The sequence below is a fragment of the Phasianus colchicus genome, chromosome 9 (genome assembly GCF_987193195.1).
Source record: "Phasianus colchicus chromosome 9, bPhaCol1.hap1.1, whole genome shotgun sequence".
Lineage (NCBI taxonomy): Eukaryota > Metazoa > Chordata > Aves > Galliformes > Phasianidae > Phasianus > Phasianus colchicus.
The window spans coordinates 18,210,413-18,235,794 of NC_143444.1; the positions used below are offsets into that span (position 1 = coordinate 18,210,413).

Here is a 25,382-nt window from a genome sequence, read left to right on the forward strand (position 1 = left end):
TCTTGCACCATGCTTGTGCTTCATGGGCTTTTTGCAACCTAGTAATTAACTTTTGTCAAGCTCCATAAAAACATGAACGGGTCCTGCTGGCCTCTGCATTTAAAGCAACATTATTGCATTTTAAATACGAGGCACCCAGGTCTTTCAGCAGCAAAAGAGCTTGCCCCCACAGTTTCAGATGCAAAGTTACAATGAGCACTGTGGTGGGAGCTGTGCACAAGGCTTTTAGTGTATAGTTTATGGATTTAATTTCTTTTTGGAAATAAAAGATAACTTCCAAAGAAATGACATGAGTACAGAGCTTGTGTAAACTCCTTTTGCAGTGATTTTTCTTTGATTGATGTGCCATTAATACTTTAATTGGTAACAGGTGCAGCTGATTGTTGGTTCCTAAGCTGAAAAATCTGAAATTGAACATAAGGCTCTGATAAATTAATAAACTCCTCTTCTCCAAACAGTTGTTGCTGTGAAGGAACTAACTTTCCATGAAGCACTGCTCCATCAAGCACACTGAATACTTTATGTTAAAAAGCAAAATGTTACTTAATGACAAATGAAAATTACACTAACAGGCAAAGATAGAACATAATAATGACACCCTCTTAAGAAAAAGAAATCACTGAAAGAAATGAGAAAGATGTCTTGGGAAATGTCTTGCTTCTGTTAGTGCATCAGGGTGGCTGTTGTGATTCCCTATCACATTATTAGGAACATTTTCGTCCATGAAATAAAAATAGACGTATGGGGACAGAGTGGGAGAAGAAGTTGCAACAGATAATACATGAAAAAAAAAATCTCCTTTTGCTGCTGCTACCATCCCTAGACATGAATTAAGCCTCAGTGGTAACTGTAAAGCAATGAACATGAATCTTTAAAGTGTAGTGGGTAAAATTTACCCTTGGAAGACAAGCAGATGGCTTGTACACCTATGAAATGCACTCAGGCTCTGTTTTGGAGATGTATAAGTACTGTGTAGTTTTTGGCAGCCCACACCCACGAGTACACAGTAGTCCTTTGCCCTCATCCCTTCCAGCCCCAGAACCTCCAAATGCGTGTTGTACTGCACAGAGTGCTTTGCTGAAAGGACACTTGCAGTCTTCCCTTTTGTGCGTTGCCTCGGAGCAGCTGAGGGATTTTATTGTGGATGAAATAGCGTACAGTGCTCCTTTGTTAGATGGATGCCAAGATCCTGGACATGCAGCTGTTCCTGGCAGTCCAGTGGCTTACAACTCTGACACAGCTGAGAAAATGAAATAAGTTTTTCAACTGATGAGAAATTCTTTCCCTACTATGAAGATGCTGATCAACGCCCTTTTTGCTCAGGACCTATATTATAAAGCAGTGTTTATCTGGTTCCATGTGTACTACAAATCAATATTTATTATAAAATTGTGTCGGCTTCTTAAAACCTCTAAGGTCCAGGCTGTAGTGGGTGCCAGTGAAATCACTGGTGACTTGGCAGATGATTTCACTGAGAGCAAACCAAATGTTTTGTTGATGTCTGGTGTCATATTGTGTGGTCTCTGCTTTTCATTGTAGATTTTGCAGACCACTGTAAAAACTGAACAAAGCTGTACCTTTACTGCTTACTGTCCCTAAAAGAAAAGAAGGGAAGAAGTAGAGATCACTGCTAATAAAAAATCTGATCGTAAATACATGGTTACACCTTTTTAAAGGGTTCTCACAGACCGTGTTGAAAATGTTATGCTTGCTAGCAGAGCAGAGTAATGGAGGCACACTCTACAGATGGAGCTCCTAATCAGATTAGCAATAGAGCAGTTTGAAAAGTGCTTTGGAATAAAAGGCATTATATAAATGCAAGCCATTATCACTATGGGGTATATTTTTCTCCTGATGTGTGTACATAATTCCCTCTAGAGTTAATGGGAGATGCATGCATACACTGAGGGGAGACTACCTGGCAGCGTGCTTCTTTTCTGCTAAAATAACTGGGAAGATAGAATTTGATAGAGGGCAAAAAATAGTAGATCAGCTGAATAAAGTATTGTCTGAATACCACTCAAACTAGTCAACTGAAAACCTGGCCACCCCTTTTCAAAAGCTGAATGTTCTATCTCAAGAAGATAATGGGGTGATGGCAATTAAAGTGATTCAACTGGTGGAAGGAATGATTTGATGTTGGTGTACAGCATGGCTACATGTAACTCAGGACACTAGTAGCTATTGATTAATTTGCTGGATTTTTAAAATGCCCTCAATTAAATGTCTTTTCTAATAAGCCTCGTCTCTAATGATAAAGTAAATATTAGCCAAACAAAAAATGCAGTGTCCTACAAATCCTGAATTGTTTTTCTAATGTTTACACAAAACCCAGGGAACAGAGGTAACTACTATCCTTTGAGACTTTACACTTTGGAGTCTCGCGTTACCTAAATGGTATCAAGTAGTTACCAGCTAGTCAGTAAGTGGGATGATCTGAGCCATCCTCAAAGTTTAAAAAAAAAAAAAGAAAAAAAAAAAAAGACTACCTGTCCTTAGCAAAATATTTTGGGGGATAAAGGTCAGATATTCACTTCATTTTTAGTTTTATGTGACTGGAAGACAGTGTGCTCAGTCTCCTCTCATGGTCATTCTTTTAGTGTAAAAATGTCCTTAAGCATTTGATGTTGAGTCAGGCGATAGCTCAGACAGCTGAGTTACCAGCTCTGTCTGTACCTTCTCACCCCAGCAGCCATCTCCTTGTCATGAGCCTCATTAAAATTACAGTCTACAGAAGGATTCTGCAACACAAAATCCTTCTCTGAGTCAGCACCTATGGCCATTACAAGGCCTACAACAGCTGCAATAATACCTCAGTGAGCCATTTTAACCTTTCAAAATAGCAACAAAACCACCGTTTTCTTATATGCCACACTAACTCTAAAGAGAATGTATTGCTTCTCTAAACCTTATTAATAAAACGACTGGATTATACTGAAATCAAAAAGCATGTTGTCAAGAATATCAGGCAGATTTAATGCAAGAGAGTGGGGGGCTGAGAAACTGAACAGCTGTAAGGTAAAAATGCAGGTTTACATTGACATTTGAAGTAACACACATTTGTTTTTATTCATTAAGTATTCTTTTGGCTAACTCATTAGAGACCCCACTTCATCTACTAGCCTTTTTGTCAATGTAGAACATAAAAAGGAAAAAAAAAAAACTTAAAGTCACCTATGCAGCCCCACCAACATATGTTTACCATATACCATGCATGATTGCAACCATTACAACAAGGCAAATGGGGGAAAACTTTTCCTCCACTGGAGTCCGTGCAGTCACACTAGACTAAATATGATATTTTAAAAATCTGAATCAGGTCTATTGTTTACAGAACAACTTATTAGTATCTGTATGTTAGGGTTTCATCAGGTGTTTCATTATAAATCCTCATTTTGGAAAGTTTAAAACTCCAGGGTAGCATTGTTTTAAATTATAGAAGCATAGATTTTACATAACTATAATGCTTTTTCTTTTTTTTTTCTTTTTTTAATCCTATACCTCAAAAATATCTTTATGCACTCAAATGAAGTTTGGCATGCAAGCAACCTGTAATGAAAAACAATTGCTTTTCCTCCTTTTTCCTTTTTTTTTTTTTTTTTTTTGTCTGTGTGTGTGTGTGAAATGAATATATATTTAATTTGGAACAGTTATTTCATTTTTTTAAACTGTTTACATATGCTTGGCAATTTTAGCAGCCAGCATACTTATAAAAGTTGCCTTAGGAGGGAGCATGCCTGGGTATAGCCTACAACTTAAGCAATAGTAGGAATTATCATAAGGCAGACTGGTTCTCTCCTCTTTGAATTTTAGCCCATGAAAAGCCAAAGTGCTCTGCTCAGAAGCCGTGGAGAAACATTTCCAGTGGAGACTGACTGCAGGGATGTCCTTGGCTCAGCCATGTGGCAGCTCTGTTTTGAGACAACCACCAGGGCTGCCACCTGCAGACCACCATGGCCCCCTCACCATTTTGGCTGCAGAAATGTGGAAGATGCATGTGCAGCTCAGACAAGTCAAAGCGCTACTTGGTAGACTGCTCTCTCAGAAAGGGATAATGTGTGGCTACCAGCTGTCAAACCCCAAATTGCTCCCAGCCAAATTTGATTTGGAGATTAGTGTTTAGGTATCAGATAATGATATTGAAACTTCTAGGACTTTCCATAGCTATTGGACTCAGGTGGTACCTCTAGTTTTGTCTTGATTTTGTCTGGTTTTTAATATTCCTTTAACAACTGTTTGGTGAATGCTTTACTCAAATACCTGTGATAGTGAGAGGTTCCTTATGATTTTTTTTTCTGATCTCATGAAAGTGAAATTCTTCTGTAAAGTGAACATGTGAGCAGCTGCAATACTTTTTACTGACTTTGCAGGTAATAGCATAGGATTGTTCATGGATGGGATCCTTCCAAGCCTCAGGATCTTGGACACGTAGCCTGTTTCCATGCATTGCATGTATTTCAACGTGCCAGAAACATGCAGAGAAAAGCTGGCACTAAAAGCTTTCAAGGGGAACCATGTCCATTGTGCAACTTTCCCTGTTTCATCAGTCCCAAACACAAATTGTTTCTGAGCATTGACAGCTTTATGGTTGGATAAGGAACTGTTTTCCTAGAAGGTTGTGCATGAAGGCCTATGTGATGTGCTGCAGTAACCATTGGCTCATTTTGCTTTGTAACGTGATTGCCTGGTTAAATTAGTTTAAATACAAAATGTTCAAATCAGTTGTCAACTTCAGGGAGCTGACAGATGCAAGAACATTTTTCTGAGTAACTGTTTGTTACACAGTAATGGCTTAACTTTAGAAATAAAACTTTTAGACCCAAACTCAGCCCTGTTAGCAATACAGATTTGTCTAACATACATAATGAAACCAGCAAATTAGGTCCCATGGCCATAAACCTCACAGAGGGAAAGCAAACAGAGCATGAATCAAAAAGCTTTAGAAAGCAGTAAACTATTGGTAACATATTTGATACTTTGATTTTTTTGCCTTAATTTATAAGTTTGGCTGTTAAAATCTGTGTGCATCTAAAAGAAAAAGCTGAATTCAAAACGAAATATGGAAGTGTAAGGTTCCTAATTTAAAATAAAAGGCTCAGGTCAATATAAAGTGTGACAGAAACATAGCTATCAAAAGTTAGGTCAAATCTTGTTTTAATTCTTCACTGCTTTATCCTTTACTCATACAAGAGCAGTGCAGCACATACAGCACTGACACATCCCATGCTATGTTTGGTCCTTTACGGTTTTAATCTCTTGACTCTGTTGGGTTTGTGTCTTACCCTTTACTTTGTCAGCTGCAGGTTTTTTTCCCTTTTGTTAAAAAATAATAAAATCTATGTTTTAAAATCCCCTGAGTACCAGTTATTGACCTGGTATAAACCTTAAACACACACATTGACCTAATTAAGTTAAAACCTATTTAGGGAGTTTTAAAATATATTTTATTGCATCGCAGTCTGTAAGACCCTCATCATATCCATTCATGTTTAGTTTGTTAAAAACATATTTATGCATTTTTAAGCAGTCATAGTATAACTCCATTGCAATAAATGTGGCTATACCACTACAAATTTGTCTTGTGAAGTTCCTGATCTAATAGATCACTAGAGCTGAGTATTCTGCATGCTTAATAACCTTTTTTTCCATGGATTTTAATCACCATGAAGCTTAACACAGTAAAAAATAACAAGAGATAAAATGAAAGAATTAAAAATGTACAGATGTCATAGAGACTGTATTTCATCTCTAAGTTATTGAGTGTTCCAAGAAAGCAACCACCAAAAGTACCCAAGTCCCCATAATAGACCAAGCTCCTGTAAATGCTTTTTATTTATAGGTGAACAAAACAGATTGCACAGCCAGTTCATTACAGTTTGGGTGGGGAGAAAGAGGGAATCATGCCTTTTCAACTTAAAAACAACCAAAAGGCTTTTGTTTTTTGACAATTTGTAAAAAAATATTTGCTCCTAGGCTGAAACCTTACATGCCAAGTTTCAGCTTGGAACTCATTTTTACAACTGAATTAGAAAGCCCCTGAAAACAGAAGTTTCAAATGAGAATGCTGACACAGCCTTAAGTACAGTGTCAAGAAAGGAGAGAAAGGAGTGCTGTAATGCACGTAACTTTTTTCTCGTATTTGCTCTTTTTCTCATTATTGCTTTAAAAGAAGCAGCTTGTTGTCTAACCTTAGGCATCAGATGATGTTTAAAGCATGTCTCATAAAGTCTTACTACCAGGTGTGTGTGGAAAAGACGTCACATAGACCCACTTCTGAAATGAAACCAGTAACTCACTCAAGTAGAGGACACTGAATTATTTCTTGATTTTTAATGGGATTTTTTTTAATATGAGATGTACAGGCTCACCTGGTAGAGGAAATAGAAAGGCACATAGCTTATGTCTTAGCTGCTCTTTAAATCTTATTTTAGGCTAAGGTCTGCCAGTAAAACTGGAAAAAAGTAATGATGAGCTGCTTGTGCAGATTTAAAGTACGATGCAAATTACTAGAAGATGGTTTGTAAGAATCCATATTGTTTTGGGCTATATTTATATCCTGACTTTTTAAGGTGGCTTATTAAGTGGTTTACAGTGAAAACATTACAATGTGTGTTGCCTTGAGTGAAGGACATTCCGCATTCTTTCATTAAGAAAAGTACTTCATTTAGAGGGGTGTTTCAGGGAGCTGAGCTGAGTAAGGTACAAGCAGCTCAAATGTGGAAATGCTGATAACTTTTTAAAAACTTCATTGAAAGTTAAGTAGTGAGAGAAAGAAAATACAGTGAAAGTACAGACCTTCTTGTTGTGTACATTATTGACTTGTATTATATACTGAGCCTTTACAATGCATAATGTTGTTTTTGTGTTGAAACTGTGTTACATAACGGGAGAAAGCTCTGTGAGAGTGCAGAGGCCAATTTAAATTATGAGTTTTTTTATAGCATTGGCAGCCACACTAAGCAATTCAGAAAATGTGAGATGTTAAAGGGAAGAGAGGGACAGGACTCCACTTTCTCAGCACTGCTCAGGCGTGGGCTTTATTTCCACCTTAAAATCTTTACCTGGCCATGATCTGTTGTTCCATTACTGGAGGGCAAAAATGGGAGGAATTGTCTGGGCTAAATTGCAATTAGGCAGCCCTGAGAGAGGCTGGCACCAGTTAACTTGGGATATTGGAGTGAAAAGGCCCGTAATCAGCCTTCGGTCATGTAGAACAATGCATAAAATTAAATTGACATTAATGAATAATTGTGTAATGAAAATGGAAGAGGAGAGTTAATTGCATGTTACAGTGAGTGTAATGCCTAGATAACCTTGCATTTAATGCTATTCTTAGCCCTGCTGCCAAGACTTCTACAGAGCCTCTCTCTGCAGGAAGTCATTAAAGCTGTGAGTAGATAATGCAGGCTCAGTGAAACCTAAGTGGCAACAATATAACAAGAGTTTCTTTCAGACTTTAGCGTTTTCAGGGGATGAAAAAAAAAAAAAGAAAGAAAGAAAGAAAAAAAAAAAGAAAAAAAAAAAAAAGGAAGAAAAAAAAAAGGCATGTTGAGGTAATTTGTACACATTGGAATGAAAACAGGAAACGAGGAGCAATCTATTTGTAGTTTGTCCAGTTCTACAGAATTCTCAACTGTTGTTGAAACCAAAGTCAATTTATATAATCAAAGACAAGGGTAACTGTCAGTGCTTGCAACACAGTAAGCATCCAGCTGTCTATAGCTAAAACTTTGTTTTGTTAATCACCTAGTACAGCAAAGGATACAGAACACTTGACCTTAGACATAAGATGTCAGTGGGAGACATCTTCAGCACTATCCGATTGACACAGCTGGCTTGTGCTGATAAGTAGGGCTCTAGAAAAGTAGGATTAAAAACTTGCTCCATTTTCTGTATCTTTGAAGATCAAAAAGAATGTCTGTTTGTGTGTGTGTATTTTTCCCAAAACTTTTCAACTGGTATTCTCAGTAATACAAACTTCCATTCTTGTGTTGCTCATTATAGGATTTTTAAAATAAGATTTCAAAGTAATGTTTTTTTGTTTGTTTTTAACCTTTTCCATGTCCTGGGAGAGTTTACTTCCAATAGAGATGCTTGTTTTTGCCTTAGGGACATTGGTTGCCATCATGATGTGTTATTGATTCCAGTGGGACTGTCCTTCAACAGTATGACCCTGCTTATAGCAGAGATCAGGCAGTCAGGAAGTGAAAAGGACTTGAAGAAAGCTTTCCCCATGTAAACAAAACAAAAAATACAATCAAAAATCCTGAAAAGAAATTATTTTCAGTGTATATTATTTTATAATTGCTTAAAATATATTATTACTTTCATCATTAGATACTGAATCGTTTTCACAATGCAAGTGATTTATCATTGTAGACATTACCTTTGTGTTATGGCGTTTTTTGTAGAGAAAAGCCTGAGTACCTAGTTCAGCAAAAGATGAAAAATCATTATATTTGGAAGGCTATTCTCCACTTGTGAATGCTTCATAAACACATCTACTTTGGCTACGTGCATTCCGTAGGCAGTTTATGTGTTACAAAGTGATATAAAGATAAGCATCATGTTTTGAGTGTGGACTTGACTAACTCATCATTTAAAGGAAATACATGAACATGGATTCAGTTTTTGTAGATATGCTATTGACTTGCAGTCATACCCTCAAAGTGCCTCCAAGGAAAACAAGGAGCAGAGCTTTGATAATCCCTTCTCTTGGGAAAGCTAAAAACTTCTGTCTTCACTTCTGCCATTTCCTCCCTATATGCTTTTGACATGGCCTGGGGAGTTTGTGTGGCTGTTGAGGACTGCATGAAGCCGGTGCTGGCTGGGATCCTGCCTCACAGACGTGAACGTGAAACGTGACAGAAACTGCAGTGAGGAATTTCATGGGCTGGTGGCTACATCTGACCCGTGGCTGCAGACATCCCTTACAAAAGCTGAACCCACTACTGGTGCCTCTGTCTTTGCCTCCTCTAGTCAATTAGTTAACAATATTTCTGAGGCTGGTGGCCACAAAGTCTTCTGTAAACTGCAAACTTAATAAATATCAGGTGGTGATGTGAGTTGTTCATGAAACAAAAAGACAACAACACATTTGAAAGTGAAATGGGTTTTTTTGTGCATTACTGTGAACCTCATCATAACAAGGTACCATAGATGAAGACTAATAGATTTTACAAAGATTTTAAGTCTTGAGTGCAGGCAGTAACATGCGCATTTAAAGCCTTTGCCATGACTGGAAGTTAACAGAAACTTCCTTTATCTGAAGGCTCTTCCACAGCTGTTGGAGTCACCTTCTCAGTGGTGCTGGAGGAACTGGGGCCAGCTGGAGGGGCACTACCTGCACAGCCCATCCTGGTGCTGCCCAGTGAGCAGGCTTCTGCTTTGCATACACCTAGAAATGCAAATCTGTCGCTGCATAGCGTGTGTGGCGCTGGGAGAAAATGTCCATCTCTGAGGCAGACAATTTGTACTTTGGTATACTTTCTCAGCCATTTGTGTTACAGCAGCTGTGAGGCCAGCACAGCTTCTCCCTATCCCACACAGCCAGCGCATCTGGCTCACTCTTACTCACTTCTTAGTTGGACTTCTCTGGGTTTTGTGCAGTTATAATGAAGTTTCCTGCAGCCCCAGGTGGGATGGTAGACCATCTTAGAACAAAACCTCTGATTATGCTCTGCTAAGCTGCTGTGCATGACAGCAAAGATATTTTGTCCAGTTTGTTTAACAGTTTGTATATTTGTGCTCTTTGTGTTGCTTTTTTACTTACTCTTCTTTGTTCTGAATGTCTTAGAAGTTGGCTTCACATAAAATGTAACTAAAGTTTTTGAACTCAATTGTCTAAATCGGGGAATGGGTATAATAATTTGTTTATAATGAGAACTTGGAAAGTAATTCACTTACTGTTTCGTGATTTCAGTGGACTATTCAGATTTTCTGGCTGTGAACCGGGTGATGCAATGCCCTGTTGAGTGCATTTGCTATACTGGAGTACAGGGCTGTTTTCCGTTAAGGATACCTATGTGGCATGGATGAGATAACTGAGGATAGCTATTTGCTACATACATGGAGGCCTCTGAGTAACAAAAACAAATGCCTGTGGAAACTCAAAGCTTGTGTGAGTACTTACAGTTTGCAAAAAAAAGGGTGCAAAATGTTGCTTTGTTGTGGATTTTAATGCTTCTGCAAGAGAGTGCTAACAGGGATAGATGCAGACTGATGAAAAAGGGGGTAATATGGACTCATTTACCAACCTAACCAGTGCTTTGCGGGAGCAGAAGACTTCATCCCTTTTCACTCCCCCACCTCATTGCATGCTCACATGGAAGCTGGAACATCCTTTCTCTGAAGTTGAAGCAATTATGAATTCAGTTCAGCCAAACCTGTTTTAAACTTCAGTCAGGAATCAATACCAAACTACCTCAGTACTATATTGATACTTAGCTTGTGAACTGATATGTCTTCTTTCTTTCTTCCTCTGCTTATACTTTGTCTGTTGCTTTATGTGATGCAGTATATAAATGGTCTTTTTATTAATTGCACTCAGCCATTTTTCCAACATGTGTCCCAAGCTCTGTTCTTCATTCATTTTTCCTATGGAATGAGCAAGCTAGATGAACTGTATTAATTTCCTTCCTTAAGCTGTATAGCGTGTGCTTTAAGCTGTTCAAACAACTGAGCACAGGACTGTCACATCAAATTCATTGAGACTGAAAGAGAGCGAAGAAAGATAAACTTCAGCCTTCTGCTACTCTTCTTCTTCCATGGTAACTGCCATAAAGGAAATGGAACAATGAAGTCACTTTTAATTCATTACTTTTTTTGTCTCTTTAGGGGAGCATTAATTTTTTATTTTCATTTTCTACATTGCTCTCTCCCACACTCAAGGATTTTGTATAGTTCAGTAAGGTGGAGCTATTAGCCTTAAAATATGTGGACCTGAGTCCATTTTTACTAGTATTTGCTTTGTGCTAGTAGCAGTACATTAGCCTTTGTGGATTTTGTTAATCTGGATTTACTTGTATGAGCGTTGACTCTGACCCAGAACATGCCTCATGCAATGCATTTTAAGGGGTGGGCATGTGTTTTCATGAATTCTAGCTGAAGCAGAAATAGATGTTGAAGCTATGAAGACAGTATGTGAATCCTCTAATAAAGCCCATAATTACATTGACAAGAGTCTAGTGAAATAATATTGCTGAACAATATTCAGCAGGAATTTAGCATTTGGCAACTTTCTGGGCATAAATCAGTATATTTAGCAGATGTTTTCAGGGTATTGTATTCTTTGTGTTTTGTGTTTGTTTTATGGAATTGATCTGATGACTCACAGACAGAATTTTGCTGAATTGCTCAAAATTCCAAGTTAGAACAGTCTTGCCCTAATTCACACATTATTCTGACCAAATGACTTCCCCATTTCCTCCTCTGGTGCTTGGTGCCTGTGGACTGTGCTGAAGGTCAATACAAAGGAAAAGAACAATCAAATGCAATTTGGGGAGTTGTACTGAAATAGGTTATAACATAGAGGATGGATGGGGAGATAGAGCTTGAAGGCATTGAAAAAGTTTTAAGAGCATGATAGTTTTTTCTCATTGACACATTGCTGTCAGGAGCATAAGCTTTGATGACAAAAACTGACTTGTTCATTCTTGGGCTCATTACAATGAAGAAAATTAGAAGAAATCCACTTCTTTATATAACTGTTTGGCAAGCCTGTAAAGAGGATATGGATCACTTGATCAGAGTCAGTAGGCATCTACTGTTGGGAAAGGAATTTTGAGGGGAAGCTCTGTAAGATGAAGTATAAGGAGATCCACGTCAAATAAATTCAAATTCATTGAAAGTTTTAGATTTTTAACAATTGAGATACCTGGCCATCGCAACAGTTCAACATCTGTGACAGGTTCCATATCACTAGAAAGCATGCATTAATTATAGTGGTTATTCTAAAATATATGTGCTAATTCTCAAAAGATGACCACAGAGTCCACTGCACACACTGCTGCCAGCAGCAGAGGCACTACTGAAATGCCAACTGCTCTGGATGAATAGATGTTGCAGATTAAGAAATGCCCTCTGTCCCTGTTCTGATTTCACTGGACAAAAGGAAGAGGTTCCTCATGAAAGTATTCCTATATATTCTTATAAGGAACATTCGCTTTCATAGTAGGTCATACTGTACCTAGATATTGGCAGTTATATTAGTTACTTGTTCTCTCCTCTGGTTGGTTAAGCATTTCTATTTTGCATGGACATACAATTTGGTGAAAAATATAAGAAATAAATTAAATTTTGTCTGTTGGCCAAATAAAACTTCAAGAAGTATTGTTATACTGCTATTTTATTACAGTATTTAATACTGTAGACTTTGAAAGAACTTTTACACAAGTATGTTGGGTTCCCAGAACTGACCAACTGAATGAAGTTTTCTGATCTTACTCATTTTTATTAGCTCTATTATTCACTGTTTCAAAAAATCAAGAGGATGTTAATATCATTTTTGAAACTGTGCTGGTTTCTGAATTAATTTAAAAGATACTGAAACTAGAGACACATTGTTATGATTGAAGAGCTAAAGCTGAATCTTGATTATTCCAAACTTGCTAAATCCAGTTCAGTGGGGCAAATGAATTGCAGCTATATCTGAAAGCAGAAAGCTCTACAACTCAGGCATAAGTGATTGGCCTCTTAACTTCAACACTGAACATACTTTCCTATACTGAAATCAAGATTTATTTATTAATTTATTAACCATAAATTTATTAATAAATGACAGAAATAAATAAAGAAGTAATATAATATAATTATCATTATTATTATTATTATTATATTATAATGTAATAATAGTAATATAGCTAAAGAGTTGATTTTGCTAAGGAAATGCAAACCTTTCCATCAGAATAATTTTTTAGGTACGCAAGAGTTAATAAAACACTGTTTAAACAATGCTCACAATGACACTTCCTTGTTTCTGCAGATATCTGTGTGTGCTTTAGTCTGTTTCAAAATACTTTGCAAGTTTTTATTGTGATATTTAAACTACATCACCATAAAAAAATACTAGGTATAGTATGTCAAAATGCTAGCCTCCTTTGAGACCAGATGTTTTTTCATTTCAACTTGTTAAAACAAAACTTTGATGTTTTCTCATATCTTATCAGTGTAAAGAATATGTTATGCATTGAATGAGGATAGTTATCTTTTAGGCATGTGCATGATGATATATATAATCTTTGTTTAAGAATGAGAAAGGTTGCATTTCTGCTTTGTGCAGCTCCTACAAACTTGCATCAATGATTTACTAGAGATTTTAATTGTGTTGTTACAAGTAGCTAGAGATTGTTGTTATCTCTAAATCTGTAGCAGCTATGTAGGATGCCATAGCAGTGGTAATTTAAGAATTCTTGTCATTCTCTGCCTTGCTTGGTTAAAATAAAGTGATGAGTGATAATGCTTCATACTTAGGAAGCGCCTATGACAGGGTTGAGTTGGCACATGCCATCTCAGATTTAACCACTACAACATACTGATACTCTTCTTTCATGACCTTCTGTACCTGTTAAGGTCACATGGAAGATTGCTTCTGTAGCTGAATGCACTCTAAGCCTAGCTACGTCCCTGTGTGTATGTATATGAGGTGGGAATCTAAAGAAGTTCTCAGATTTTCTTTTTCTGTGATGAAATGATGATGAGATACTTCAGAGTCAGTATCATTCCTGTCTGTGTTCCTTACTGCTGGGGGGAGTCTGTTACCTGTCCCTAGAGGTCTGGAAGATTTTTAGCACAGTTTAAATTGACTGCAGTGAATATGGCTTGCCTACTTTTGTTTAGATTAGGAAATGTGGTCAAATTTGAGCAAATGATTAACACCAGAGGAGGCAGGATTTTTCATATTTAACACTTCTCTCTCTGTACTGTTAGTTGCTCAATAGGTAACTATGAATTGGTAGCAATTTTTGCTTGTACAGTCATTCAGAAGAACAAAGGCCTCTGCCATAGAAAAGGTATCACTGGCATTTGCTCACATGTGGATTGCAATTGCTCAGAGTTTGCCAGGAACTCCCTTCTCTAACAACCTCTCAATATTACAGAATCACAGAATCACTAAGGTTGGAAAAGACCTATAAGATCATCCAGTCCAACCATCCACCTATCACCAGTGGTTCTCGCTAAACCGTATCCCTCAACACAACATCCAAACGTTCCTTGAACACCTCCAGGGAAGGGGACTCCACCACCTCCCTGGGCAGCCCATTCCAGTGCCTGACCACCCTTTCAGAGAAGTAGTATTTCCTAATATCCAGCCTGAATCTTCCCTGGCGCAGCTTGAAACCATTCCCTCTAGTCGTATCACCAGTTACACGAAAGAAGAGGCCGACCCCCAGCTCGCTACAACCTCCCATGCCAGCAAAAAGCCCAGCTCCTACTTTTTAAAGCCTTCTTTTACTCTGTTCTCTTTTTTTTCCTTCCAATTCTGTAACAAATACATCATAAGTCATAAGACAAAAGATTCTCTAAAGTACTTGTTTAGGCTTTTGAAAAGTCAAATGTTTAGTGGAATTTTCAAAATTACTGAAGTAAGTGCTTAAATTCCATTGATTGAAATCCCATTGGTTGAAGTCAGAAATGCAGCTACTTTTGGTTCCTTGAAAAGTCCTATCCAGTGCTATTTAACACATTTGAAATTGTGGCCTTCAGAGCCTATGTTTTCTAAAGGCCAAGTTAAAAAAAAAAATCCAATCTGCAGAACTTTTCCTATAAACAAACTTAATGAGTCCTGCTTTTATAGCATCTGAACATTAATATTCACCCTCACTTCATTTTTTCTCTGTGAAATACCAGTAAGAAGATTACTTCAGCTCCTGCCCCAGAACCAAAATATTTTAGATCTGCCAGAGGGAGAAAAGTTTATTTGAGAATTACGAAGGCCTTGCAGGGAAAGGGTGTGCTCTTGGTATGTCTGCACAAAGGGCATTTTATGAAAATTTCTTGATCTAAGTATGTGAACATGGAATGATAAAGTTCCAAACTAGCCAAGTTTACAAATTCATTACTTATTATTTAGTTATTTCATTTCTTGTGCATTGTCTCTTACAAATAAATTGAACAGATCTTTAGCTGACAGATGGCAGGATGACATAGGGAAAGTGAGAGTATAATGAGAATGGAGCTGGCGATTCAACTAGATGGAGAAAGCTAGGATTGCACCATTATAAACAATACAAACAAAGTGAACAACAAAGCCCACTACACTCCAAAACATATCTTCCAAAATTATCTGAAAATTCTTAACAGTATGAACTGTTGTGATACAAATTATAGACAAATTCCTCTACTGATGAAGACAGCTGTTCACAAATATTGTTTTGACCTGTAGTCTTAAAAAATGGCATGTAAAATGGAACATCCGAGTGGAACAGCACTCTTGAGAATCACCAAACACAAACTGAAGAAGTTGCCTTTTAACAAGTGCTGAAAAGAATGCACTTTGTCTTATGATAATTCCAGGGTAGGCTTTAAGTCTTTTCTCATAACTCTTCTTCTTCACTTTAAAGTACTTTTCATGTCCATTGCTCACTTGCATGTTTCTGAGAAGTGTGCTTTCCAAGGCAACCTGTAGCCCTCACTCTGCACTAATTTCAGTATTTGTTTCTTTCCATGTTCAGAACCTTTTTGAAAGCCATAATTTCCCAAATAGGAAAAAAAAATTCTTTAAACTGGAAATCTGTCAACAAAAGAGATAAAAGGCAGTAGAGAGCTGGACATGAGCTACCCAGCAGCCTAAGGGAGAGGAGTGCACTAACCATGTTTTCTTTAGCTGCATCCGCTTTCTGCAATTCTTATAGTCATCTGGAAACCCTGATCTAGTCAATTAGAGGATGAAGGTAAATTGTTAGGGAGAAAGCTCTAGAGAAGATTCCCTAAGAGAAAACAGTATCAGAAATTTTAAAGCTGTACTTTCACTCATTAAGTATCTTTTATCTGAGCTTAGCTGTGAACATCAATAGAGTATTTATGAGGAAAACTAGCAGCATCATATATTACTTACACAGGGTGTATCTGTTTCCTGTCATATTTGTAGCTCATAAATACTTAAATCTATTGATATACCCCACAGAATATAGCTAGGGATTAGTACAAGGACTTTACAACTGCCACGGTGCCCAATGGAATCTATAAAAACTTTATTTTAAGAAACACGTGTATCTTGTTGTCCTCATATAAATGACAAATGCTTCCTGCTTTTTTTTTTCCTTCCCTCTATCTCTGCCGTGCTTTAGCTGTGTCAATATTGAAATGTTTGCTCTACATAGAGATTATTATTCCAGTTTGGAATTTTTATGAGACCTGGGCCCAGGCCCGACCTTCTTACATGAATTCTGGCACTGCCTTGCTGTGAACACTTCCTAATTGCTGATTACATCTTATCATTACAAGAAGACACTTATAACCAGAGAATTGAACCAGTATGTTTTGAACCTGTTCTGGGTCAGATCCAGCTGATGGAAACTGTTTTAGCTGAGCTCTGATTCCAAGCTAGTAACATTTTATTGTTTGGTTCATGGGTCCCCAGCACTGGCCTTCAACAAGGATGAGTGATCACCTTCATCTCTTCCCCATTTGCAGGCATCACTTTTACTTCTGGACCTGTACTGAATTTTTTTAATATCTTATATTTGGCTTAGGTACCGTGCTGCTGGTGAGAAGTGATGCCATGAATACAGAAGGGGCCAGTGTTAGCCAGAGGAGCAGGAGAGATGGTAGGGCTAGTTTGTTGATCAAGTCTCCTTTGGGTAAAAACCCGCATGCAAATGAATAGCACAGTAGCACAAGAAAACATTACCTGCAATTATATATCTCTGCCACTAGGTACAGGAGTGGTTTTCCTGAAGGATGTCCATGTCTGATTGGTGTACAAGATCTGGCTTACTCTTGTGGCATTTCAACTTGTCTTGCCAAATAATTTCTGCCTCACTACTGATGATGCTGGTTTTCACCTGAAATCATATGACATCCCCTAATCCTGCACTAATACAAACAGTTTATGGTTCTGTTTTCTTTTTGATGTTCAAAAAAATGGCTGTAGAAGGGATCCTGGAAAATGCATACCACTGGGTTTGTCTTGAATTCCTGTAAAAGCCTATCTCAGAGAGAAAGGTCACTGAGTACGCAGTTTTAAACATGATGATGTGCTGAGAAAGAGTCATCATGGCTTCTGCAGACAGAAATCTTGCCACGCTGATCTACTCTACATTGATTTGGGGAGAAGTTTCTTTTGTAGACTGAAATCTGATGGAAGTAATCAAAGGGCAAGGCTTAACCAAGGCATAACCTTTTCAACATGGGGAAGAGCTGGCAGCATTATTTTCCAGGGGCTGGTGCTGGGATAGATCCTGTTAAAAAATGAACAGTCTGTTCAAAAGTCATTAGTAGTGTGGAAAAAGGAGCGAGCAGTTAGATCTCCAAGTTTCCCAGTCAGACTTTTCTCTCTTCAGTTGCCAGATATTGCATCAGTGGTGAGGATGTGCAGAATGACATCACAAAACCAAATAAATTGTAAAAAAAGTTGGCAAAGGAGCTGCCATATAGATAAAGGTAAATGTAGAAAAATAATTGCAACTGCCTATGTGAAACTGAGCTCAGAACTGACAGGTGCAATGCAGGAGAGAGATTTTGGAGTCATCATTGACAGTTCTCTGAAGTCATCAGCACTGTGAGCAGTGACAGACAAAAGAGTGCAAAAGGGCATCAGCAGGAGTGTTGGTGCATGACAGAGGGTATCATTTTATCTTCTATAAAACTACAGTGCACCTACACCTTAATGTATAATTCTGGTCTCTGCATCTCAGAAACAACATAGTCAGGTTAGAGAACTATCTTGATAAGAAGAGACTAACAAGTCTTCAGTTTGGGGAGGAGGATGGGAGGGAAATGGTCAGTTTTCAAAATCAAAGGACAGAGAGTGGACCAAACTGCTGCTCACCAAATCCCACAGTATGATGTAAACGTGTTAAATAATTGATTCAGAAAATCTCCACAACATGTTTTTGAGCTACTGCTTAACCGTAGTTCTGAATATGGACCATAGTTAGACTGCTGCTATCTTCTTACTGAAGTCTTAGATGATGTACTGTCTTTCCTGTTGTTTCTGTTGGAGTGTTTTCTCATTTAAGCCATGAGAGCATAGATAATGGCAGAACAAGATTTTTCTAAATTTTCTGGAAGATCATGAAGTTTAGCTGTCAAACAAGTTTACTGTGGAGACCGTTAGGTAGGCCCGCTGCCCTTCTGCATAACTATGCCAACTCTCTAACTACCTCTTCTTCAGCCTCCACAAACTAAAGACTGATTGTCTTCTGGCTAATTATTATTTGTGCCTGCCAGCAGCAGAAATCTTATTGACATTTCACTGTTTTGATTTGGTTGGTTTGTTTGGTTTTTTTGTTTTTTGTTTTTTTTAATTATAAGTAATATTGGGTTTTTTAAACTGATATTTTTGTCTCTGATGGAGTGTTTCTGGAGGCTTGACTATGGCTTGGTAGCATCAACTACCTCGCAGATTTTCACTTTCTCCATTTGGAATGACATTAACTATCTCTCTGAGAAGATACTACCAATTTCATCATGGGGGGAAAAAAATAAAATATTTTCTCTTTTGTTTCCATGTGAGCAGGAGGAAGGCAAGGAAGGATGTATATCTATTTTCCTGGCAGAATTTTAAACTGTGCATAGATTTCTGGAATGCGTATAGAGCTGTGAGTTGTTACTATGAACTGGACAAGTATCCTTCATGGCTGATCAGGCATCAGCTGGGAGGTTTTGAATTCCTTACTAATAATGTTACTTGTAAATGCTTCTTCCAAGGAAGGCAGAATGATTACTACCTGTAGTCCTAGTGTCATCATTAATTGGTACACAAGTGACTATGTTTCATGTGTCCTTATGCAGTCTTTTTCATCTTTTGCTGTAGGGCTTTGTGGCATAGCCATTTTCTTCAACTTCAGCAGCTCCTGGTCACAATAGTAACTTCTTCCACTTTTTGTCTGTTCTATGCGGAGCTAAGAGATGTCTTGGTGGTGCTCAACTGCCTGAATAATCCCACATACTGCCACTTCCGAGCTGGATTCCTGCATTGCATGCCATGCAAAGCCATACAAAAGCTCATGGTTTGCCAATGAGGCAGTGTGGGCCAGTTTGAATGCATTTCACTTGCACAGCTCTGGCCTCTTATCCGGGCTTGGATGGGATTCAAGCTCTTGGATTTAATTAGAAAGTCACATCTATTTTGAGACCCACATACTCAGCTTAGCAATAGATGTTGTACCCAGACCCTATGTCAGTGTCGGGGTTGTCCCTGATAGCTCTCAAAGTGCATTTCTGGTCTCTGTGAGCAATTAATATTTGATGGATTTTATTATGTCATGCCACCAGCTGCTGCTGCTGCTATAGGTATGTTAAGAAGGTGGTAAGTAAAACAAGATGTAACAACTCAGAGTTAGCTGAGTCTTACGCCATATAGAGTTGTTCTGCTTTAGGAACTGATACCAAATGCAAATTTTCAAGTGCATCTTATGCAGGTTTTGTTGCAGAATTTGTAAGAAACAGCCTCTGCAAGCATTTTATTTACCAAACATCTCTCTAAGAGCAGAAGAGTGAAAGGGGCAGTTACAGTAAGCTTTTCAAGTGATCCACTTGGCTGGGAAACAGCATACAGCACTGTTCCTTGCAGCTTGACTGCCCTGTGGTGTGACCTGGCCCCTGTGGCTTCAGTTCTGAGTATGGTTTCTCCATCTGTAAAATGAGAGCACTGCAGAGCAATTATATCTGTGGGTAAAGGTACTCATGTAGGAGCTGCATGGTGTATACTGCATTTAGGGTCATACACACAACTGTACTGTAAGTCAACTTGTGAGTCTAGAAATGGTATCTCTTTCATTCACACCATCTTCACCTCTATAAAAAGTGTCAAATACCTTATTAACATCATTTTAATGATCATTTACACAGGCGAAGATCTGTGTCAGATAATTCTTTCTTTGTCAGAATATAGGTCACCTAGTCAATGAAATTGTTAAAACTATAGAAAAAAAAAAAAAGAACTATTTTTATCCTCTCAGGGTTTTTTGCTTTCTTAAAAAATCCAGCTGGGCTGTTGGGAAGATCTCAATGTCTGTAATTCTATCCAATAGCCAGAAGCTGGTCTACAGAAAGATATTGCTTTTTGCATACCTCTTGCACGTAACACTGTTCAGTCTGCCTTAATCATCTCCTCAAGCTAAAAGATTTAAAGAAGTCTCTCATCTTTAGAGGAATATATGTCAGAATGCCACAACTTATTCATCTGCTTTGGCAGTGGGTTGGAAGTTTGAGATCCAGCTGACACCAGAGACACCTGTGTGGTACTACTTTACATTAACAAAGGAAAAGAATTGCAGCTTTTGATGCCTCTTGTCCTTGATGCTGGTGCTGGGCATGATGGTCTGTCATTAACAACTGAAAGGAAATATTTCATACTTCATTTTCTAAAACATTTATTTGTGGTATAGGTTTCTTGCATGTACAAAGAAATTTGATCATGGCTTAGGATTTCTTTTTTAACATTTATTCTTACTTTAACACCTGTGGGACACAGCACAAACTATTTGTGGAGCTGAAAACACAATTCCCAGCCAGCTCTCCAGGTCTTTCCATCAAGCCTTCCTATTTGTCAGTGATGGTGAGAAGTTTAATGCTGAATTTTGTTACAGTAGTTTGCAAAAGTGGCTGTCCTCGAGAAAAATTATGTCCTACATTTTTCAATTTTTTCAGCTTTATTCTGACAAGTATAAGCATTTTATTTACAGCACTCTCCTAATATATAGCACAATAGTTGCTTTAAGAGTTTTGAGGCTTGTGCATTAGTTTGTTTAACACAAAGTTCTGGAGACAGGTTATAATAAGTTAAGTTATGATGTTTTAGCAGTTATGGGCCATACCGAATCTTCTTTGTACCAGTATATTAAGGCCAGAAAAAAAAACTCCATTCCTGTAGCCAAAGACACACAGAATTTGTTCTCAGTAATTTTGTTACAGAGACAGCCCATCAGATAGGTAATAGAATCAAAGAATCTTTTTGAGTGGGAAGGGACACTTAAAGGTCATCTGGTCCAACTCCCTTGCACTGAATAGGGATGCCTACAGCTCAATCAGGTGCTCAAAGCCCCATTCAGCCTGATGTTGAACGTCCCCTAGGATGGGGCATGTACCACCTCTCTGGGCAACCTGTTCCAGTGCCTCTCTACCAATAGAGAACTTGGGGTTGCTTGTAAGTTTGTTTAATATTAAACTACTTACAAAAATATACAAAGTTCAGTTAAATGATAGGAAAAAAAATTACCACTAATTTCAGTGAGATTCCTTCTAATCTGCACTGAAGAGGCTGCTGAGGCAGAAACTCTGTGCTAGGTTTTCTGGAGTCTTCTTATCCTGCAGTAAATTGATAGTTCCTCCATGGGGGAAGTTTCTGAACGAGATCTTGCAGACCCCCTGCCTTGATATTTAGAGGAAACAAGTACACAAAATCAGATTAAGTTTCCTCTTTGGGGGCTGAATTTGTAGTACCAAGTATCTTCAAGATTTATGCTCACTGTTTTATACATCCCTTTTATGCCCAAGTAGCTTGTTCTAACCACACCGCATTTAAATCATGACTGAGTAAAACAGAGTAATGGAATAGATGTGACAGATGTACTCCTCTAAGAGCCAGGCATTGATCTGCATTGGTCAGGTTGCTTCACACAACATAAGGCAGGTGAGAATGTCTTCCATGTTGCACCAGTGGCCTGTGGATTTCTGGAATGCTATGGACATTCACAGATAGCCTCTGACCTGGTGGCAAAACTAGCTGCCCTCAGTGAAGTTTCTCGTATAGAAAGAGAGTGAAGAAAATGTGATGAAACTGATGCTACAGCTCCACCATGCACACAAGGTGATAGAAGGAGATGATCAGCACCAGGAATCCTCTGATATGTGCAGGAAAATAACATATTTTGTAAATGTTTGTGATATTCACTGTCAGAATTTCTAGGTACCTTGCTGTAAAGAAATTGTAAAATGGAATCATTTTGTGAAATGAAACCCCAGAGGATATACTTTGGAACAGATCCATTCAAGTAAATGGCAGTCTACCTGCTGAGAATGCTGCCCTACTCTGAAACCGTATCGAGGCAGCAGGTGCTAGTATACTGACTGCCTTCTTTCTTAGCAGAGCTGCATTCTGATGGACTACTAGGAAAAGCAATTTCTTGTTCTATGTGATCTCTATTTGAGGATGCTCTGCCCTCAGAAATAGTGGAAGGTTTATGGAAATTACAGTTGATGCAACCAAATAGTGTATGTACAGTAAAGCTGTGATTGCAGGTACCAAGGAAAATTAGGCTCTCTAGAATTCATGTCACTCTTTGCAAGAGAGATAATTCCAGCTGTTGTCCTTGACCAAAACTCTGCTGCTGATCATTTGTCCAGCTGGCTGCTGCCTTAAACCCCAGTGCTGGATACATGCCAACAGTGAAGTGATTTCCATAAGCATATCATTTATAAAGTGCTTTAGAATCCTTCAGGATGAAAGATGCTATGTAAATGTCATGCATTGTATTGCATTCAAGACATAATTTTTTTTTTCTGATATTTCACCTATCAGATATACTAATAGAGGACAGAGCACGTTATGCATTTTTGGACCTAGGCAGTTTTTTAAAAAGTGAATGTCTTGGTGGCAGAGCTGAGCTCTCCTTAATGCTACTGATCAAGTACTAAAGCAGAATGTTTCTCTTCCCATTCACGCATCAGATCAATATTAGTGCTTTGGCCTAATGTACAAGGATGGCAAGACAGACGCTAGCTTCCTTCCCTTGGAATCTGTAGTTGAGGGACAGGTTTGCTCCCCCAGTCCTCATCTGGCCAGCATGAATGCTGCCATCCGCTGCAGATCTTTGCAGGAGGCACAATCCTGTGTTAAGGGAACAGCTGTATGTCCTGTCCACTTTCCCAGAGGCCTGCATGGCCTCTTGGACACCTACCTGCAGAGCAGGAACCCCAAGCGGGAGCGCCTTCCCAGCACTGCCAGTTGCAGACAGTGTTGCTGCCAACCTCTCCAAAGTGAGCTGTGGAAGATTCTAGTTGAAAATCTTTTTAGGAATACAACCTTAATTATGCTGGTGAAGATTTCACTGGGCTTCTAGTGGGATCTTCAGCATTTTAAAATATATTATCTGTTCCCAACGTACCACAAGATCTATCTTGCTGGTTTCAGTTGGGTGGGCTTTCTTTGGCTCAAAAGAAGCAGATAGATACACCTGAATAATAAAGCTGTGGTCTTAAAGTTTTCCAGGCAAGAGCATTGGTTTCTGTGCATTCTGTTGTTTGGGTTTCATCTGAACCTCAAGAGAAGGTTGATTGGAACTGTAATTTTGGGTTGAAGAGGTGATCAGTGTTAGTTCCCTGCAGTCTACCTAGCTCCTCCTCACTTGTGCTATCACTCTGCAGAACATCAAACATTGCAGAGGGCAGTGGTGATCTGTGTTGTTTTAATCTCAGACTAAACGATCCTTTTCATTTGTTTTAAAAATGAGCCCTTAACTTCTGTCAGCTCCATTCTGCTCCAGAGCTTTGCAAAATTAAAATGCATGAAGAAGGAGGAAGCAAAAGATGACAAAAGTAGTGGTTTTATTGAAAGAGAGCTTTGTGTTATTTTGCTTTTGAAATGTGTTTAACGCAGAGTTTAAGGATTGGCAATTTGTTTAAAGAAATGGGTAAAATATTTTAAACCACCACTTTATTTAAACTATTGTGCCTCCTTCAGTAAACATTCAGTACATGACTGAACCCTGTATGAACTTGTGCTTGTTGCTGGCTAAATAGATTCAGAGCTAAAATGAAAAGGAGCTGCTATTGAGAACAGGACAAAAAAGTTGGGTGTGCATTTTTTTTATTTGCCCACACACAAGCTCTTACCCCCCAAAATACAGCGTTCACAGGACCTTTTATTAAAACACCATTTTTTTTTTTTTCCTAGGCCACAAAGTACTAAACTGAAAGCAAGCTGTTAACAGAAATGAGTAATTATTGAAGCTCTAACAGGCAGCTTTCATTGAAGTTGATTACAGCAGCCATATAATCACTTTTACGGATGCTGTAATCACAGTAGCAGGGAATGCTTGACTTGGTTCTTATTGTTTTCACTCCGGGTGGAGGTAGGGGGCCTGCAAGAAACCCGTTTTACCACCTCTGTACAATTTCTGCTGTAAAGGAAATCTACACAGCACTGAATGAAGCAGAGAATCATTTATTCTTTCTTTATTAGCATTTTCTCCTCCCTCACATGAGAGTCTGTTGGAGTCAGGAAATTGCTGTTATTCAATATGCAAGCCAGAGGTTGTAATGACCATTTGGGAGGGTATGACCAACAATTACAGCCCTTAATGAATAGGAGTAATCTAGTTGAGACTAAACACTAGTAGCAACTCTGGCGCTGTCTCTGGTTAAATTAAAAGAACAGCAATGCAAAGGAAGTTAACAAGAATTAATTAGTTAGATCGAACTAAAAACCTACTCATTAGTGATGTTATAGGCAAAGTAAAAGCCTATCTTCAGTGCAATTAGGTAGACAAATGAATTGTACAACTGACTGATTCACACCTGCTAACAGCTGAGGGCTATGGCTGATATGTATGGGATCTACTTTTTACAGTTCATGCATACTTGCATAGTTTAATGGACTTGCATTCCTGAATCAGCCTTCATTCCTTCAGATTTCATTTGTGTGTTTGATCCAAACATTAACGCGTTGCTTATAGACTCTGAAGTGATGTGGCTGTGTACAAGAAGGGTTTTAGAAGCATCTGTGTAATTTTAATTTCTCCTTAAATGACACTACGTTAGAAAAAGGGTTTCACTTTGGAGATCTGCCCTGATAATTTTTTTAAACTGTTTAAGGATTTATGTACTTGAAAAGCTCTTGATTGTGTTGAAAGTGGCCAGATTTGCAGAGTAAGGTCACGTCATTGGTAGATACCTAATACCAAAATTCAGAATTTTAATAGTTAAGTGAAGAAAAGGATTGAGCAGGAAAGGAAAAATTCAAGATCTGCAGAGCTGTGGAGCCATTAGACACCTGCAGGTCTTGCTGTCATTAGAGGATGCTGTATTTACAGAGCAATCTTGGGAATTCATGTAAAACAACTGTAATCTCAATGAACAGAACAGCAAAGGGAGATTTTTTTTCTTGTCCTCATCCTGCATTTCCCTTTTCTGCTCATGACATTAGTCTGGTGCTCATGCAGTGCCTATGAGCAAACTGGGGAGCAGACCCTCTTGCAATATCTGGTGTATCCTCTCCT

General features: G+C 38.3%; 1 protein-coding gene across 6 annotated transcripts in view; it reads left to right on the forward strand.

The window, feature by feature from the left end:
- The window catches only part of LOC116243490 (uncharacterized), a 226,471-nt gene that overhangs the window by 104,295 nt on the left and 96,794 nt on the right, over positions 1–25,382 (forward strand). Inside the window, exon 3 of one of the 6 annotated variants that reach the window (XM_090146399.1) lies at positions 16,692–16,766. The exons of the other annotated variants lie outside the window; for them this stretch is intronic. The gene's annotated coding sequence lies outside the window, so the exon portion shown is untranslated. The remainder of the gene's footprint in view (positions 1–16,691; positions 16,767–25,382) is intronic. 6 annotated transcript variants of the gene reach the window in all.